This window comes from Cyanistes caeruleus, chromosome 4 (assembly GCF_971803275.1).
Source record: "Cyanistes caeruleus chromosome 4, bCyaCae1.hap1.1, whole genome shotgun sequence".
Lineage (NCBI taxonomy): Eukaryota > Metazoa > Chordata > Aves > Passeriformes > Paridae > Cyanistes > Cyanistes caeruleus.
Window position 1 is genome coordinate 43,866,999 of NC_141704.1, and position 17,506 is coordinate 43,884,504.

Below are 17,506 nucleotides of genomic sequence, written 5' to 3' on the forward strand. Positions count from 1 at the left end.
GAAAAAGCAAGAGAACACGCACATGTGCATCCAAGAAGAAAAGTCACACAAACATGGCTTTCTTTGGTGCTCTGAAATATCTAATCAGCAGAAATCAGAAGCTCTTCAAACAAATCAGACATTGTGCGCTATAGGCAGATAATTTGGAGAAAGTAGTATATGCTAAAGCTAAGGTTTTAACAACCAAAAAAGGGCATGAAGATAATGTATTGATATATCAATTATAAGCAAATTTACTGTGTTCTATCTGAAGCAAACATTATAGTCCCATACTCACACCAGGTAGAGAAGAAAGAAGAAGTAGGAGCAAAGCAACAAGACAATTTGCTGACTGGGATGAAGGGATGCTCAAAGTGCTTGAAGCTTATGTTAAAGAAACAAATGTTAACAGTGGAAAAAATACGAACCTCATGTTCATTCACTGTTAAACATTAAAATATCTGGGCATGGTGAGGAAGGAGTGTACACATAAAAACCAATGCTTTATGTCTAGCCATATTTCTGACCACATAAATGGGCACCATCCCAGCTTGAGCCCCTCTTTGCAAACTCAATCACAACCTAGTTACAGTACTTCAGCAGATGTAAGTTGTATTTTATCCCTATTGTTATTTTTTTAAAATCCCTATTATCAAGAAGAAGATCAAGAACTATGGGAACTACTTGAAAACAAATTAGATGACGCTGAGTAATAAGGGATCTTAGAAGAGTATCATCAAAGCAGCTCCAGAAGAGAAACTAAGATTTAGTAAGCAAATCCGGAGGACAGCTACAAAGATTCTTCATTGTGAGGATGGTGAGGCTCTGGGACAAATTGCCTAGAGAGCCTGTGGATGCCCCATCCCTCCAAGAGTTCATGGTCAGGTTGGATGGGGCTTTAGAGAAACCTGATCCAGGGGAAGGTGTCTCCTCCATGACAGGGAGGTCGAAACTAGATGATTTCAAAGTCACTTCTAATCCAAACCATTCTATGACAATATGACTTAGGTAGAGTTGCCAGTAAGAAAACAGTAAAGGGAGTAAAATGGAAATATGAATAAAGGATGGAGAAAGAAGACTCAGAAACAGAACCAATATAGGGCTATATGCTATAGCAGTAAGTAGCAGATTAGTATAATTACACCAGAGCTTTCCTAAGCCCCATCTCATTACTCAGACTTGTAAAGGCTGCTGTTTTTTTCCCAGGAGAATGAATAAGGGAGACAGGGAGAGCTTTTATTGGTAAAAAACCGCAGCAAGAAAAACTACTTGATGTCTGTAGGACTTATTCATAGTCTTACACAGGTATTTTCAAGATTAGGAACTGCCAAGTAAGACAACTTTTTTTTAAGGCAGTTACTTAACAGCAGATATAATCTCAATTTCTTTTAACGTGCATCAAACGTGCATTAGTAAGTACTAATGAACACACTTCTCGAACACAGTGGCACCTTCTAAGAAGCTTGAACTGATGGACAAATCAATATTCAGAACAATCTCAGAGTCTGAAAGAGAAAGATAAGCAACAGCAGTACATAGTTTTGTAGTTCTTCAAGGTCTTAACAATACTGAGATGGTATGAGCTTATTCTTTTCACACCAGTAACAATACTATGAATTTCACCACTAGAGTGAATTCCATCCCCCCTGGAAAGTTACTGTGTGCCACCATACCAATTTTGAAAAGGAAAGCTACTTGAGAGGGTTTAAGCAAATCATTTATGTCTACTAAGAGATCTTTTGAAAATTTCAGTATCAAAGATTCTGATTCTATTCTCTTTAGGAAATGTCTAAGAACAAAATTATAAAGTTTAATGTAACACCCATTTTAAAACCTATCTATATATTGGGCATATTTGTCCAATAGACTGTAACTCTCCAAAATGAATCCCTGTTACCTTCAGGAAAAACTACTAAAAGTTTGATAGCTAGTGGTTTATTAACCAATTGTTTAATGCAGTTTGAAGTCTTAAACATTCTTATCCCTAAAATAAAATGAGATTTTAAATAAACCCTGTCCATTTTAATAATTTCATTTAAACTAAAGATTCAACCACTGAGACATGATTCTAAGAGCAAATACTATCAAAAGTAGTTAAAGTTGCACAGTCTAAATGACATCTTATTCAGTTTTTCTCATCCTTCTCCCTAAAACCAATGTTCTTACTTGGCATCACAACTTTTAAGGATGAGTGAAACAGGCTTATGGTATAAAAGCAGCCTAGGCACTATTTCTGTTAGAAATGGAAAGGTATTGGGAGACCTATTACGTGAAAGATCAAAGTGTACCTCTGCTTAGTACTAGCAGAGACCTCCAGGCTATCATGCATTTTACACAGCATCCCCAGACTTTGCAATAAATGTTTGGGAGTTATCTTTTGAAGCTTCAGCCCCTGGATCCATGCAACTGAGTGAAAATATCACCTTTCAATAAAAAATACACTTCTAAACCTTGAGATTTTGGAGGGACTAAAGCAGTCATAGAAATTGAGCAGTAACAAGAAAAACTCGCAAGTACATGGCTCATGGAAAAACAGAATCTCAGCATTTTTAATAACTGAAAAGTTACAGCTTTGTAATTGGTGAAACTGGTAAGATGGCCTAATGTTATGTGCTTTATGAACAGCATGTTCAAAAACTTGTGCCCTCAGCTCAAAATACTGTTCCATTTATTAGCACAGCCACAAGGGTCACTAGAATGAAAGACTTCAATCAATATTGCTCTCAGAGCCAACGTGCAGAGGCTCCTCTCACAGCAAAACCATGTCTTTGCTTCTTCTGCTTGCAGAGCAAAACTGGAAGTATAGCAGCAGCACACTGCAAACACACTGCTGATATATTTGACATGTTCCAGAGCATTCCTAATCGCTCCTAATTTTTAGCAGTTCTAATGGATATCCTCCCACCCAAAAATCCTAATCCAAGGAATTGTGCTTTTCCAAATATTAAATAAAATATTAATTTTTTAATTTTTTGTTTTCAAAGTTGTTTACTTCAAGGAAAGTTCTACTGTGCCCATTTCATGCACTTCAGATATTAATATAAACATGGAAGACTGACATCAGAAAAAGTGTTTTTATGTGCTAATGGTTTTGCAAAATGTTTCCTTTTACATGGAAAAGTAACCAAATTTCCTATTTCCTTCCCATTTTCACAGATAAATGTTGTCAATATTTTAACTTATTGTAAATAGTAGCTTATTGTAAATAGGTCTAAGATGTGTCTTTTCTCATTTCTGAATAAACCCTTGAATGAGTTTCATATACATAAGGAAAGGTGTCAAAATGAGATGCTTATGACTTATATGTCTTCAAAGTAAGATTTATAGTATGAAACTATAAAGAAGAAAAGAAAAATCATCATTGAATAGAAAAGTTATATTTTGAGAGGATCCAAAACTGCCAAATAACATCCCTAAGTGATCAACTCCATACAGGGGAGTCATCTTAACCTGTATGTTTCATAATCACTTGTACCATATTAGTTATTTCTTCAGTTAAGCTTCATGTACCATAAATGCAAAACAGCAGAGTTGACAAAAAAATCTATCCTCTTATTTCCTAATCAAAGTGTAAGTCATGACAAGAGCACTAACACAACAGGCTATCTCCAAGACTCGAAGGAAATTTGGGCTGGAAGTGACCTACCACAAATTCCTAAGGTACATACCTGAAGCTAACCAGGTAGTCTTTGAAAGTGGGTTGTGCAATGAGAATAGAATTAGAAACAAAAGGGAAATACTGATTAAAGCTTGCTCTCACAAGAAAAAAATAAAAAGGAACATCAATTTACCCCCAAAAAGCGTGCACTGCTGCAGATGTCTACTAATTTTGTTTGATTGTATTTAGAGACCGGACTACAATAGCAGTTACCAACGTCAGCAAAGCTGCATTATGATGACACAATACAATTCTTCTTATTGAGAGATTTTAATCACAAGTATTAGACAGTAACTAAAAGTAAAAAAAAAAACCAAAACCCTAAACCAATTATCAACATCCCCATTCAAAAATACACAGCCATAATAAAAACTGCAGTAGCAAACAAAATGTAACATTATAATTTCTTTGATATGTGGATCATAGCAGCAATTCATTATAGTAGCTTCTTGAAAGTTGCCTCAGTAATTGTATAGAACTGCTGAAATGTTTACACATTGTACAACTTAACACCAAAAACCAACCCTTCTTTTAAATGGAAATGACATTTCTACAAAAGACTCTGATTTAAAAACATAGCCAAGTCGATATTCAATGTGATGCTTAAAAATAGCAAAGAACAGGAACACAGTATACAACAGAGAAGAATAAGCATGTCAACCTTCCTGACTATAGCTGGCTTATGAAATTCCAACAAGCAAATTACGTTAATTAATATTTTGCTTTTGAAGCCTAATGTGAAAAGGTGGTTAAAATCTACTACCACAGCAGCAGCCCAGGCATTTGGCTCCTACACTTGAGAAAGATACTGATTTCTTCTAACGTTTTTTCAGTGGATGAAAAAAATACCAGCTGGTAAATACACTAGTATTTCAGAATAAATATATATTCAATATACAATAACATTGAAAAATGGAACATGTAACAGATTTCCAGTTCAAAATTTCCAAGTAATAGACAAAAATACCAGCCAATATTTATTGAAACCATTAAATGGCTCAAATGGTTAAATTCCTAGCTGAGAAAAATATGATTACATGACTTCTGGGCACTTGGAAAACACATCATTTGAAAATGTGTCTAGAAAAGTATGTGTTTACCAATTAAAGAAAAAGCTTAGAAGCTGCAGCAGATAAATTAAATAGTAGAGACTAATCAATCACAGTGCTAAAATGATAGATGACAACTAAACTGAAGCCCCAGGGAGCTACAACTACAGAGCCATTTTGCAAAATCAGGCTGCATAACTAGCATACCTCAAAGCAGTACAGAATCTAAATCCATGTCAGAGATGTCACATTAAAAAGCACAAAGTGGTGTCTGTAATATAGGAATGATAGAAAAGAAAAATAAAGTTTTGAGGCACAGAATTTTGTAAGCATATAAGCCATAGAGAATAGACTCCTCTGAATAGTCTTGACATGATAACCAAAAGACAGGCAACATAAACAACCTTTACATTATGCAAATGCTACTATATAATTAACCAGAAGTTCATACTTTCACTATGTGAGGAGGGAAAAAAAGAGTGAAACTAATTTAAGGGAAGACCTCATTAAAGACTTAAGGTAGTGGAAACGCTACAATGAACAATTTTGTCCAAGCCTGCAGTATATGCACATGAATTTTAATTTGCAATGACAAAACCTGTGATAAAATGGCAAAAAAAAACCCAAGGAATGAGGGCAGGCACTTCTGTGCTGCTTCTAGATTACTATAATTCATGAAAGACTGAAACAATAATATAAGGGAAGGTTATTGTGGTTAGTACAGAATATTCAGGAACTACAGGCTCATTTCTTTTTGAATACTCATAAATTCAACTTTTACAAAACGACCCTTCCAAAACCAAAAAGCCTTTCATTTAGCTACTTCAGCTCTGGTACATTACATACCTCTAGATATAATATGGTAAATGGTAAAATATAAAACACAGTAGCTTTTGAAATAGATATTAGGGCGAACAAAGGTAGTGTTGCACACTCATGAGCTAATAGTAAGTCTAACATGAATAACACATAATGGAGTCAAACTTCCCTTACAATAATTTTCAGCAGGCCAAACCTCCTCTCATCTGCTCACAGCAGAGTCTGGATTCTGGCCATCCCTCTCCTGTACTAGCACTATGCTTGTGCAATCTCCTAATTTACATCACATTACCTGAACTTGCCTTTGTCAGACAAGAGTAACAAAAAAACCTGTTATCAACCAGCCACCAATTATTTGCCACTTCTTTGATAAACCAAAGTTTGGATTTTTTTCCTGCTCCATAAAGGATACCTGTAATCTTTTGCAATATCAAGGACAAATGACAAAGGCCCTAACACTTAAAATAAAGTTGGGAACACGTAAAACCCACAAAACATACTATATATTATGACTTTTATTTTCTCCTTTTAAAATAAGAACAATATAAATTTTAATTTTATTTTCTCTGTATATGGGAATCCAATCTTTTTTTCCCAGATATTTGAAATTTTAGATTTTAATTGAAGTTGAAGGAAAAAAGGTATTCTGAAACAACTCCATAATTCCAATTTATCAATCACAGTGTCAGAAGAATGACTGGTTAGTATTTGAGTAACACAGTTCTCAAGGGTGTTGTTGGAAGGCCCAAACATACCATACACAAACTTCCCTCCATGGGAGAATGTACAGCCTGATCAAGCTGGTAACATTGCTTCTCACTGATGATGGATGAGAGGTAAAGGTAATTTTATTTCTGTTTTATTATTCTAATTTCCCATGTATATTCCAAAGAGAGTGTTAAATAAATTTCACATCATGAATGTTAAATAACCACTGCAGAGTTTCATTTTTGTTGCTATATATTCATTATATGTTAAATCATTTGTAGTTTATAATGATAACACCACAACTGATAAAAGTAACTGATGGATAATATGAAAAGGTCCTGTCAACCTACTCTGCCAGCAGAAGAGAGAGGATTTTTATGTGAAGGAGTACCAGTAATAGTTGACTAATTTTTTCTCACTATACACAAATAAATACATGTTATTCTGAAAACAGCTGCCTGAGAGTTCTGTTCACTTAACACAGAAACACAACTGGGGGGATCTTCTAAAGTCTGCAGTAGTGAAATTTATTTTCTACAAGTAGGTCTGTAATGATTTGTGGACTTTTTGTATACATATATCAGCTGAACTATAAAAACTGCTTGGAATTGCTAGCATTTATTCATGTAACTATCAGTGACCTGCTGCCAAAACTTCAGATCCAGAGGGCATAAAGCATGATTGATTAGGTTGAAGGTATCCCATGCATTAAATAACAACTTCTAAACTTCCACTGCATCTTTCCACACATCAAACAAAACTGCAATACCTGACAAATATTACACTATGTTGCAACCCTCTGTGAATTCCTGAGACACAAGCATATGGCATTATTCTGTGTGTTATGAGCTGACAACAGCAATAAGGCTCTTGGTCTGCAGAGTATCTATCTGATACTAGAAATAGCAAGCTCAAAACTTGCCCAAGATCAGAAACATTCTGCAATGCAGCTCTGCCAAGAGTAAGAGGAGATGGCCCTGTGTGGGAGACGCGAGCAGAAAACATGAAGTTCGAGCAGATTGACTATGTGGCAAAAAATGGAAAGATAAAGGGTAAAAAGAGGTGTGATATAGGGAAATATATCATATATAGGATAGTGTGATGTAGGGAATATAAACCACAGGAATCACAGGGGAAAGAAAATTAAAGGAAAGTATTGCTGATAGAAGAAATTAAAGAAATTAAAGGAATAGATAAATAGGAGTTTTGAGAAGTTTTCTGGAATTCTCTGGTACATATGTGTCATTTACTTTGTATCTAGAAGATGCCCACAGGTAACAGTTTAGTACAGTGTACAAACAACCGCGCAGGTTCACAAACAAGCATTGTGTTGTCCTTGGATTTGTGAAATGTCACACATTTCCTTTCTTGTTAAAGTCCATCATCAAACTTGTCTGCCCAGAGATATAATGGGTAATTTTTTTTTGCTATTGAGATTTACACACATTCTTACCCAACAAGGAGTATTATTTTATTACTTCTCAAGAAATATTCAAGATTTATTTCCATTCAAAACTAGCCTGTTCCATATGCCTGTTTGGCTAAATGAATAGGGATTTCATAAACAACAGTAAAACTCCTTAACTTGTACTGCCAAACGTATATTTTAAATGCAGAATGGTGCTAAAGAACACATATTCTCTGTGCATTACTTACCATCCACAATTATCTACCACAAAAAAGGCAGGTTCTATTGGCACCTAGCACAGAGGAACTGTTTTGTTGGAACTGTTAATAGAAATGTGCTAACACAAGACCACCTGCTCTGCTTCTCAGAAGATATTGCCACCTGTTAAACACCCAGTAACGTGGTACACTCGTAGAGTCAGCTACACTTCCCAGGGCACATTACTTTGGATTGGCAGTGAAGGCAGTGTCTGTGCCCTACTTTGTCATGACTGGTACTTCACCAACAGCCCAAGATTTTTTCCTAGGGACAATATCAATAATATCACCCACAACACAAACATGGCTCATTTTCTTGTCTCAGCAAGTGGTCTTAATTTCTTGGTGTTTTATAATGTTGCAGTTGTCAAGAGCCACCACAGCCATGCTCTGCAATTGGTTGGACTGTGCAGTGAACAGCACAGCTATGACCAGGGCAGTTTGGAACAATTAGTCACTGGTTATGTAGCTAACACAAACCCATAAAAGTCTTTTGCTCCTACACTGACCCAGCACCATCTGACTACACTGATGAATCTGCTTTTCTGCAAAATTTCATGTGTGAGCAAATGTTGGCGTAATATTGTTTGTAGCTTGGTAGTGTCAGTTTCTACTGGAATGTATTTTTACTGAGATAAACAATACAATATTCTCAGTATGGGCAGCAATGAAGACACCATGTGCACTACCTGGGCCTACCTGAGATTGTAGGATTTATAAAAGTCTACCCCTGTGAAATGAAAACTAAGTTGGATATGAGCCAGAAATGTTCACTGCACTAATTTCTTACATTTGTTAGAAGAACTGCAAATATGAAAGAACAAAAAAAAATTAAAAAGGAAGTGCAAGTCATGTTTAAAGTATGCAAGTTGGTCACTTACTGTTCAGAATAGAGAATGTGTGCTTAACTCTCTTCTCTTTGTTTATTCAGGACTCCACGCCTCTGTAAGAAAAACAAATACATGCATTTATCATGTTTCTATCTAAATGAAACTATCTAGTTTCATTTGTTCTAGAGAAGTTTGCCATTTTCAAATAGCAGCAGAGATAAGAAATCAGCAAGTTCAGGGAACAAATCTCCCTTGAAACTTCAGACTAAGTGCTGGGCATCTTAATTTCATCTGGGCACCTGCAGGTCTTCCCAGTTCCAGGAAGGTGACAGGCTTTCACATTTCTGAGACTGGCAATCCTCTTGTCTAAAATGTGGTGTATTAGATCCTGGCTGAATTACCCATTAGACTGAGGAGTCAAGGAAGAAAGAACATATGCCTCCAAAGACAGCCACAGCCTCGCTCACCACTTTTGGAGGAGAGTGGAACATGCTGCAGAGGGGTGTTTGCTGCCTCACTCCTGCTGTTTCATAAAGGAAATTGTACAGTGAGAACTGAGCACAGCACACCAGCTGCTAAGCCTTTCTTGGCCAGTTTACAAGCATCACAACAGAGGTGAGTTTTAAGGCAGGATTTGATGGAACACAGCATACTGCTTTTGCAGATTTTACTATTAACAATTTTCATTAATAAAGGCTGCTTGAGAGAAGGGAGAAAATTGGGACTGCTGGGCAATAGGGGTTACAATAAGGGCAATGCTGGTGTGAAAGGGCAAGCACAATCAACCTGTGAAGTCATTAATTGTGAAGATGACCAATTTGGATGCAGTTAAAAAATGGAGCCAAATACATAGTCACCAAGATAGACAGATGCATTTTTTACATCAACTAGAAAATGAAAACTTTGTTATCTGAAACTGTCACACTACAGCACACCAACACTTACAATGGTCTTTGAAAAAGGCAAATCATGATTCCATCCACCATCTCAACAAACCATCTTTCATGACTCAGATAATATAGGACTCAAACTATAACTAATCATAAAATCTGATTTCCCCTTCTATTTTAGTAAGAAATTATATTCCTTTCTGTATTGTTCTGTCAGTATTTATGACATACAAGAAATCACTCATATTTGCATATAAGTGTACTGAAGGAACCTGTTAAGCAACAATTGATAACTGTTTGGAGCCAAGAGCTATGTAATACATTAGTCAGTAGCATCTAATATTATGATGATATTAAGTTTTAAACTTTTTTGAACCATAGGAATCAGCTCTTCTATCTAAGCAGCCCATTTTGTTATGTCCCAGACCTCAGTGAGGAGCTGAACACTTAAAATGATGCAAGGTTAACTGGGCAATGATTTGAAATCTTACTCTAAAGGGTTTAGAATAATTCAGATGCTGGTGTAAAACACAGCTAATTTCATTCCCACAGTTTGTAACTCTTATCAAATGTCAAGTCAATAGCCTTAGCAGGCCTTACCTTGCTTGGTGCTCTGTATTAGCTGTATAAAACGTTCTGGAACAGACCATGACAGACCTAATCTGAGCTACTGTACTCCAATATCTCTTGAATGGCTTCAACCAAAACTCTGCCTCTTGCTGTCAAGTCAAGTCTTCCCAAACTGAGGCATTTGAAATTCAGAAACACTCAAAAAGAGGATTCAATAAAAGAACCTCTAATCTCCACCTTCTCCTGGGGTTCAGAGCCAGGGTTTTGGTGCAGGGCCCTGTGTATATCTTGCATTTGAGCAGAGGTAGCTGCAAGTGCCTTAGAGAAATTAACACCCAGAGTCACACCTGCTCTGTGGTACACTGCCTCAATCTTCCCCTGTTTCTCTAAGCTGTCTATGTCAAGCTGTGTCATATTTATTACTGAGCCTTTCAGGAGGTTCACTACGTCCTTCTGCTGCAATGACAGAAAATGGAAAGATAAATGTTTACTATAATATTAATTGTAAATAACTAAACAAAAATACAGGTTATGCACTAGAGAAGCAAATTTAGGCGAAACTATGAATAAGTGCAGTGCTGCATTAAGTGCAAACAGAGACGACCTGCCTGCTCCTTTGAAGCTCACAGTCTGAGTTTTCAAAACATATGAAAAATGTAATGCACATCTGGAGCAAATAAATAAAAACCAACCAATAAAATGTAACAGTTGTCCAGGAAACTAAATACCTTCACTCTTTGCAAGGATTTGCAGAGGTAAAATATAAGGAGATAAATAAACTGGTAATATTTGCATTTTTAGAGGAAGGTTGAAACATTACAAAAGAAATTCAACTGTGTTTCTATCACTTACTAATAAACACAGGCTATTTTTTCTCAGATGTGTTGGAAGATTAATTCATAACCCTTGGTTATGGATTCCTGTGGGTCTTCAGTTCAGGAGATCCCCTGCAGTGACAACTATATTTTCAGAGCTGCAAATAGCATCTGTCATAGCACTAGTATCTTCCAAGGCTCCGTTTTTACTTCAATAATATTTGCAAGGGAAGACGTTTCCTAATGAAACCATTGGAAATATCAACAGAAACACATTTTGATACATGTGAATACATCTTGTAATATCCCTTTGAAGTGTAATCTGTATTTACAAATATTAAATATAGATAGAAGATACTTTAAGGCATTTAATTTCAGGGTAAGTACTCATTTAAATGATCTACAACTTTTACTTCAGTTAGCATACAGATATGCAAAAGTAAGCAAAACGAAGCCTTTTCTCATTAATTCTAAACTCTCTGATCCCAGTCACCTTTATGGTAACCAATTATGCAAATAGTCCCATTAAACTGGGGCAGCACTGGAGCTCTAAAATCAAACCAGTTCAGTCAACAACACTGAATTTAAGATTATACATACACATATGCTCATGAAATGAAACCCTACTCCACTGCAAGGAAGGGATTCTTTGCAATTTTCTCAGGCAGCTCGTATTTAACTCATACAGAAATAGTGGATTTACATTTATTACAGGTGACAAAGAACATTTTTAGCATCCCAGAATCATGGCAAAAATAAGCCACTTTTATTAGATGCTTCACTTTTCATTGTGAACTGTGGTACAAAAGATGAAAGGGAAGTTTCATGGTAATTAAAAGATTTCTCAAGATATCTTAGGCCGTCTCCAGTTTCTTTATGCCATTACTATTTTTGAAGCCAGGAACAACTATGTGATCTTTTACAAACTCCATGAAGAAAAAATTTCTATCTGTTTAGGATTATGGGCTAAACACTCATTAGTAGAGCATATGGCTGTTATTTGAGTATTATTCTTCTCTCTCTTCTTTCAAACACTGAGGAATAATTTTGCAAACTAAATCTCTGTACTCTGGAGTAATAAGAAGCTGCTAATATATCATCATTATGACTCAGTGACAGTTCCAGAGCACAACTGGACATTTTTGTCATGAAGGAATAAAAGCTCTAGAAATGAGTTTCAGGAGAGTTTTGGTTTTGATAGAGCTTTTTATTGATTGTCTTTCAGACCTGAGGGCATCCACTTATGTGGCATATCTGGGAGGTTTGGAATAAACCATTTTGAAATTTTGTGTGGCAAAACAAAAAAAATATAAACAAAACCTCAAACAAAAAGCAGCTGCTGTTTAGCCTACTGAATTTAGCAGCACATCCTCAAAACACGAGCCCAGTAGTCTTAGAAGTGAAAACGGGTATTTCAAATTTTATTCTCTGCTTTAGAATTATTTATGAGAGAAAATCAGATTAATTGAAAGTGGAGGAGTCCATTATGAATAGACTGACATCCTGTAAAACACAGAACTGACGTCTGGAAAAATGAGGCTAGCATTCGATTATGAAGTTTAAATTAGCTAATAACCAGTACAGAGTCTGGATAATTTCCAGTTGCATAATGTGCAACAAATTAAATGCATTTTGAAAAAAAATGCAGTTGTGGGCATTTATTAATCGTTTCAAATATTGAAACAGAAATTGTCATACATTATGAACCTTACAGTCCTTAATCATATGTATATTCCACTGTTTTATGGGCTTAATTTGTTCAGCATCAACTTTTACTGTGAGTAACAGTGATTTTGTCGAAACCTCAAATAAGTCACAGAACAGATCTGAGGATTACTTCAGAAGGGATTTAAAGCACGCCCTGTGAATCTCTATACAACCACCACTTAAAACACTACCCGTTCAGGCCCAGATGGATTGCTATGGCAACAGAATCCCAAATACCAGGTTTGTAACTAAAAAAAATGTAAATTATTGATGAACCCAGAGTTGTCTCTCTTGGACACCCTCCTATTCAAATACCAAGCCGTATGGTTAGAATACAGAGAAATGGTTGATATGCAATTTCCCCAGCCCAGTGAGCACTAATCCCAAAGGATTTCATTAAATCTTTTGGCTTAAATTTTTATTCTTGGAACAGCAGTCAGCAAGCAGGGATTACATTAAAACAGGCACTATTGAGGTCATTACTGACTGAATTCAGGTCTGTAATATAACAAAACAGGAACTAATTTTAAATATACCTCCACACACAATCCTCCCCATCCCCCACCACCCCCGCCAAAATAACACTGCTCAAAGTTATTATATATTTGATGACAGCACTTTTTCCACTCACATCACCACCATTCCTCCTTGCCTACAGGCAATGATGGAGAACAGTACTAAAGAGTGAAAAACAAAAACTCACATTATTTGATAAAGAGGTGCACATCTCACAGTAGAGGTGACTGTGCATAAACAACTGAGTTGCAGGACGATGAATGTAAGGAGTCTCCACAGCCTCTGAGATTCGGTAAAACAAAACCAAAACCAGAAGAATAAAAACTTCTCTAGCAAATGAGAAAACCAGAAGAGAAGAAGTACTTATTGGCATTTTTACTGCAAGTTTCATGGACAGTCTGATAAGAGAACAAATAGTTGTAGGAAAGCCAAACACTACTGGAAAACCCCTCAGACTTATACACAGTGATTAATACAGTGAATGTCAGACAAAAATAGACCCATCAGTTCTCAAATTCTGGACTGTGACAGTCCAGTTTTCTTTTAAAAGAAACTATGGCTTTAAAAAATCCAAACAATTCTAAGGTGTGCCTGCCATTAGGTGTCACTGTACACAGAAGAGAAATGGCAAACTTCTGACTCTTTAAGAGTTTGTTACCAGACCCAATGTGTACCCAAAACTAGAAGGAAAAAACAGGACAGGGGGAGATTTGTGGAGATGGGTAAATATGGAGGAATGCTTTTGCTAATAGAAAGGAAACAATCATTGAAACAGAAAATGAAAGAAATAAAACTGTGGCATAGAGTCATTTCCTAAGATGAGGGAGAAATTTAGAGCAACAGAATGAAAAGAAGATAGTGGTTGTACCACACACTCCCTGGTGGGCCAGGATAAATTCTACCATTGTCATTCTTACAGATGAGCATTTATTCAATACAGTACATAAAGACAGAGGACCTATTTTGGAGAGCTGTCATTTGAACAGCCATTTAGATTTATAGATATTAACTAGGTTGCAAGCCTTTTTTAGGTCTCTACATATAATGTTTTAAATACTTCAGAATACAGTTTACAAGATACACATTCAGCATCACTGTGGACACTAGAGACAAAACCAATATTTAGACCTTGCTTTTCTCTGTCCATTCAGTCTGTGGCTTGGACATTCCCACCCTGTCACCCATATATTTTAAAGGTGAACAGTTTTCAGCTCTACAGGTTTCTTTACTTAGCAAAGGACTCTGCTCCTTGTGGAATTTGTCTCTGGGAGTCCCTTTTACAATACTAGCAATGAAGCTGCTTTTTCAGCCTCTGTTCACTTGCATTGAGCTACCTTCCACCTAAAGTTCAAAGAACCTTCCCTGTAACTTCCTCAGAATTTCAGTTCTTAGCAGAACCAGATGTTTCAACTCTTGACTAGCTTTTTCTTGTTATTACCATACGCCTCCATCAGACATGCTGTGTTTCTGTTACACAGAACACACAGAGGCAAGAGCAGCTCCTAACCTCAGTAAGTGCCAACTGCTCCTCAAATGCCACTGCATCACATGATGCTACTCACATTCTCAGATTCTTTCTCCTACCAGTACTGCCTGAAACATGCCTTGTTTCCCTCTTTGGTCCTGGTGGATTCAGATCTCTCCTTGCCTGTCAAAAGCCTTTTCCAGCTTCTGTTTTATCCTTACACTTTGCTTGATGTTAGAAGAGCCATCCACTCTGATACTTCCATCAACCACACCTAGGTCAGCATCGTAACTTCATGATCAATAAGCAATCATATGGATCAGTAGGCACTAAAAGATTCTCTTTCAACAAAGAAAACCCATTAATGGTGATGATATGGTCAGTGATAATACAGTCACAAATGGGTATCTGAATCATCTTGAGATGAAGAATCTTACGTGGCCAAAGGAGTATCAGAATTTGGGGCAGCAATAGCATTTCCCCCTTCCAGTAGCTATCCAGGACTATACATGGCTCTTCTACTAACCCTCATTTCACCATGAAGCTGCTGTAGTCCTGCTGCAGAAATGGCATGGCACAAGTACCAGCAATACGGATGCATACCAAACGTGGTACAGACTTCCCGGAAATCTTTGCATATAACAGACCATTAAAGTAGATAAGCTGGATGTGTTCACACTGTGTAGGGACACTTCAACCACTATCTGCCATGTAGTAACTGTGGAGCTGCTCTTCCCAGTGCATAGCTTGCCATTCCCGCTTTTTGACTGTTGGGTATGTCTCAGCCATTTTCTTAGACAATAATAGAATTTTCAAACTTTACATGAAACTTGTATTTTTCCAATTGCAAATATGAACATGTGGGAATACTAACATTTATTAACAATAAAAAGTCATAAAAATTTCATACATCACAGTGAAACTTCATTTTTCTAAGTGAAAGTTTTGAAGACTTCAGCTGAAACAACCAGCATTTGTAATATGGCATTCCATCAAATTTAATTCCAAATATTTTCAGGCTTTTTTAGACAGTAAGATACAGAGCTACAATTACTTTCTACAATTACTTTCTGTGACATTTTAGTAAAAAAGAAACACAGTTGTCTGTAAGTTGCTTCATAACATTACTTAGACTAGGCATCTTGGATCATATGAAATGATAAGAAAATAGTTCCTAGCAAAATTGGTTTCAGATGTCATATTTAGGTTGCTTGTTACAGTTATAGACTAAGACTTATTTAGAAGCGCAATGGAGGTTTTTGATCAGTCTCCTAAATCCTTTGTAGAAAGATAACATATCTATACATTAGTAGATACACACTCAGTAGCATTCCAGTGTTTGGAGATTCAAAATCTAATTGGTTTTATCACAGGAGGAAAGAACCTGCTGCAATATCCACTGCAGGAAGTGATTATATGTTACATAACGCAGCTGATCTTTTTGTTCTGGTATGAGAGGAGAGGTTGACTTTCTTTCTTTCTTTCTTTATTTATCAATTCTGGTTTACATAAAATGTACTAATATGGATAAGCAATTCACCCATAAAATCTGACAGTGAGTGTCAACATCTCCACAAATGAAGCAACATAATCTATGGGTGAGCTGTTCCAATACCCTTTCTATATTACCATAGAGAGACTTACAGTGGCAACAACTTCAGTGTTTCTTGGCTATTTAAATGCATCCCTTCAAAGATAACATTTTAGATAGAGGGAAAATTCTGAGCAGACTTATTCTGTGGTTCATCTGGATAGGTACACAAAATGTATAGAGATGATAATTCACCACTGGTATAATGTCAGCCCACATTTTCTATACCATACAGTAAGTTTTACTCACACTGCTGTTTTCTCCTAATGGGAATTATTAAAAAAAATGAAATTGAAAGTCTACCAAGTCTAAATACAGACAAAATCAACTTACTGCTTACCCCCTCCTGTACTAATCCAAGAAGTAATGGACTACATGCTGCTCAGATTTCTGAAAACAAATCCCATAAAGACAGACACATCACTTTCCAAAGCTGGTACCCTTGATTTCTCACATGAATTTTAATGTTGCTTGCTCTGCACCCACCATGCAACAAGCACTCTTGCTCCACAGCAACTGCTCTCTGCTCCCTTTCACCTTTTTATAACTGAGTGGTTCATATCCCAAGACTACTATTTTTAACCTTCCTGTGCAATTTCACTACTCTCACAATCACAGTTGCCTTCTCCTTTTCATTGAACTACACTTTGAATTACTAAGAGAATGAAAAACACCGACTTAAATGAAGATTTTTTTGATTTTTGTTTACAAGAAGATATGATATTTTGTACCTTTCTGTGGCCAATAGGAGCAAAGAATGAAACAGTCAAAATTAATAATGAAACTGGACAGCACTGACCCCTTGCACTGGTACTAGACATTTTAATAATAGGATCATTAAATAAAGATACATGAAGATTTATATGTTTCTTTTTAGTTACAACACATAATATTTCATTACCAAAAAATGTTTCTAATCACTCTACTAAGTTTAGCATTAAAATAACTTCATTGTAACACCGTAAGAGCAAACAGTTATAGCAACACTGGTGGAAATACTTTACAACCTTATGGATAAATTATTAGGATGAGAAAATCATGAGCAATTAGTTAAAAATTAAAAAATGTTTTCAGCCTACTAATTATTTATGTTAAAAAAACCCCCTGCGGTATTTCTGTCTTTGAAACATTTATGACAAGAATGGATTCCTATTATGAGACTGTTTTATGAGTATCACGAAATCTGTTGGAAAAAACAAATTCATCTTATACCATGTTCTCTATCTTCCTCAGCAGGTAAGAAT

At 36.2% G+C, this 17,506-nt stretch overlaps 1 protein-coding gene across 4 annotated transcripts in view; it reads right to left on the reverse strand.

The window, feature by feature from the left end:
- The window catches only part of SYT1 (synaptotagmin 1), a 332,112-nt gene that overhangs the window by 205,427 nt on the left and 109,179 nt on the right, over nucleotides 1-17,506 (reverse strand). For 3 of the 4 annotated variants that reach the window (XM_086884217.1, XM_086884214.1, XM_086884215.1), the window contains one exon: nucleotides 8,760-8,821. The exons of the other annotated variant lie outside the window; for it this stretch is intronic. The gene's annotated coding sequence lies outside the window, so the exon portion shown is untranslated. The remainder of the gene's footprint in view (nucleotides 1-8,759; nucleotides 8,822-17,506) is intronic. 4 annotated transcript variants of the gene reach the window in all.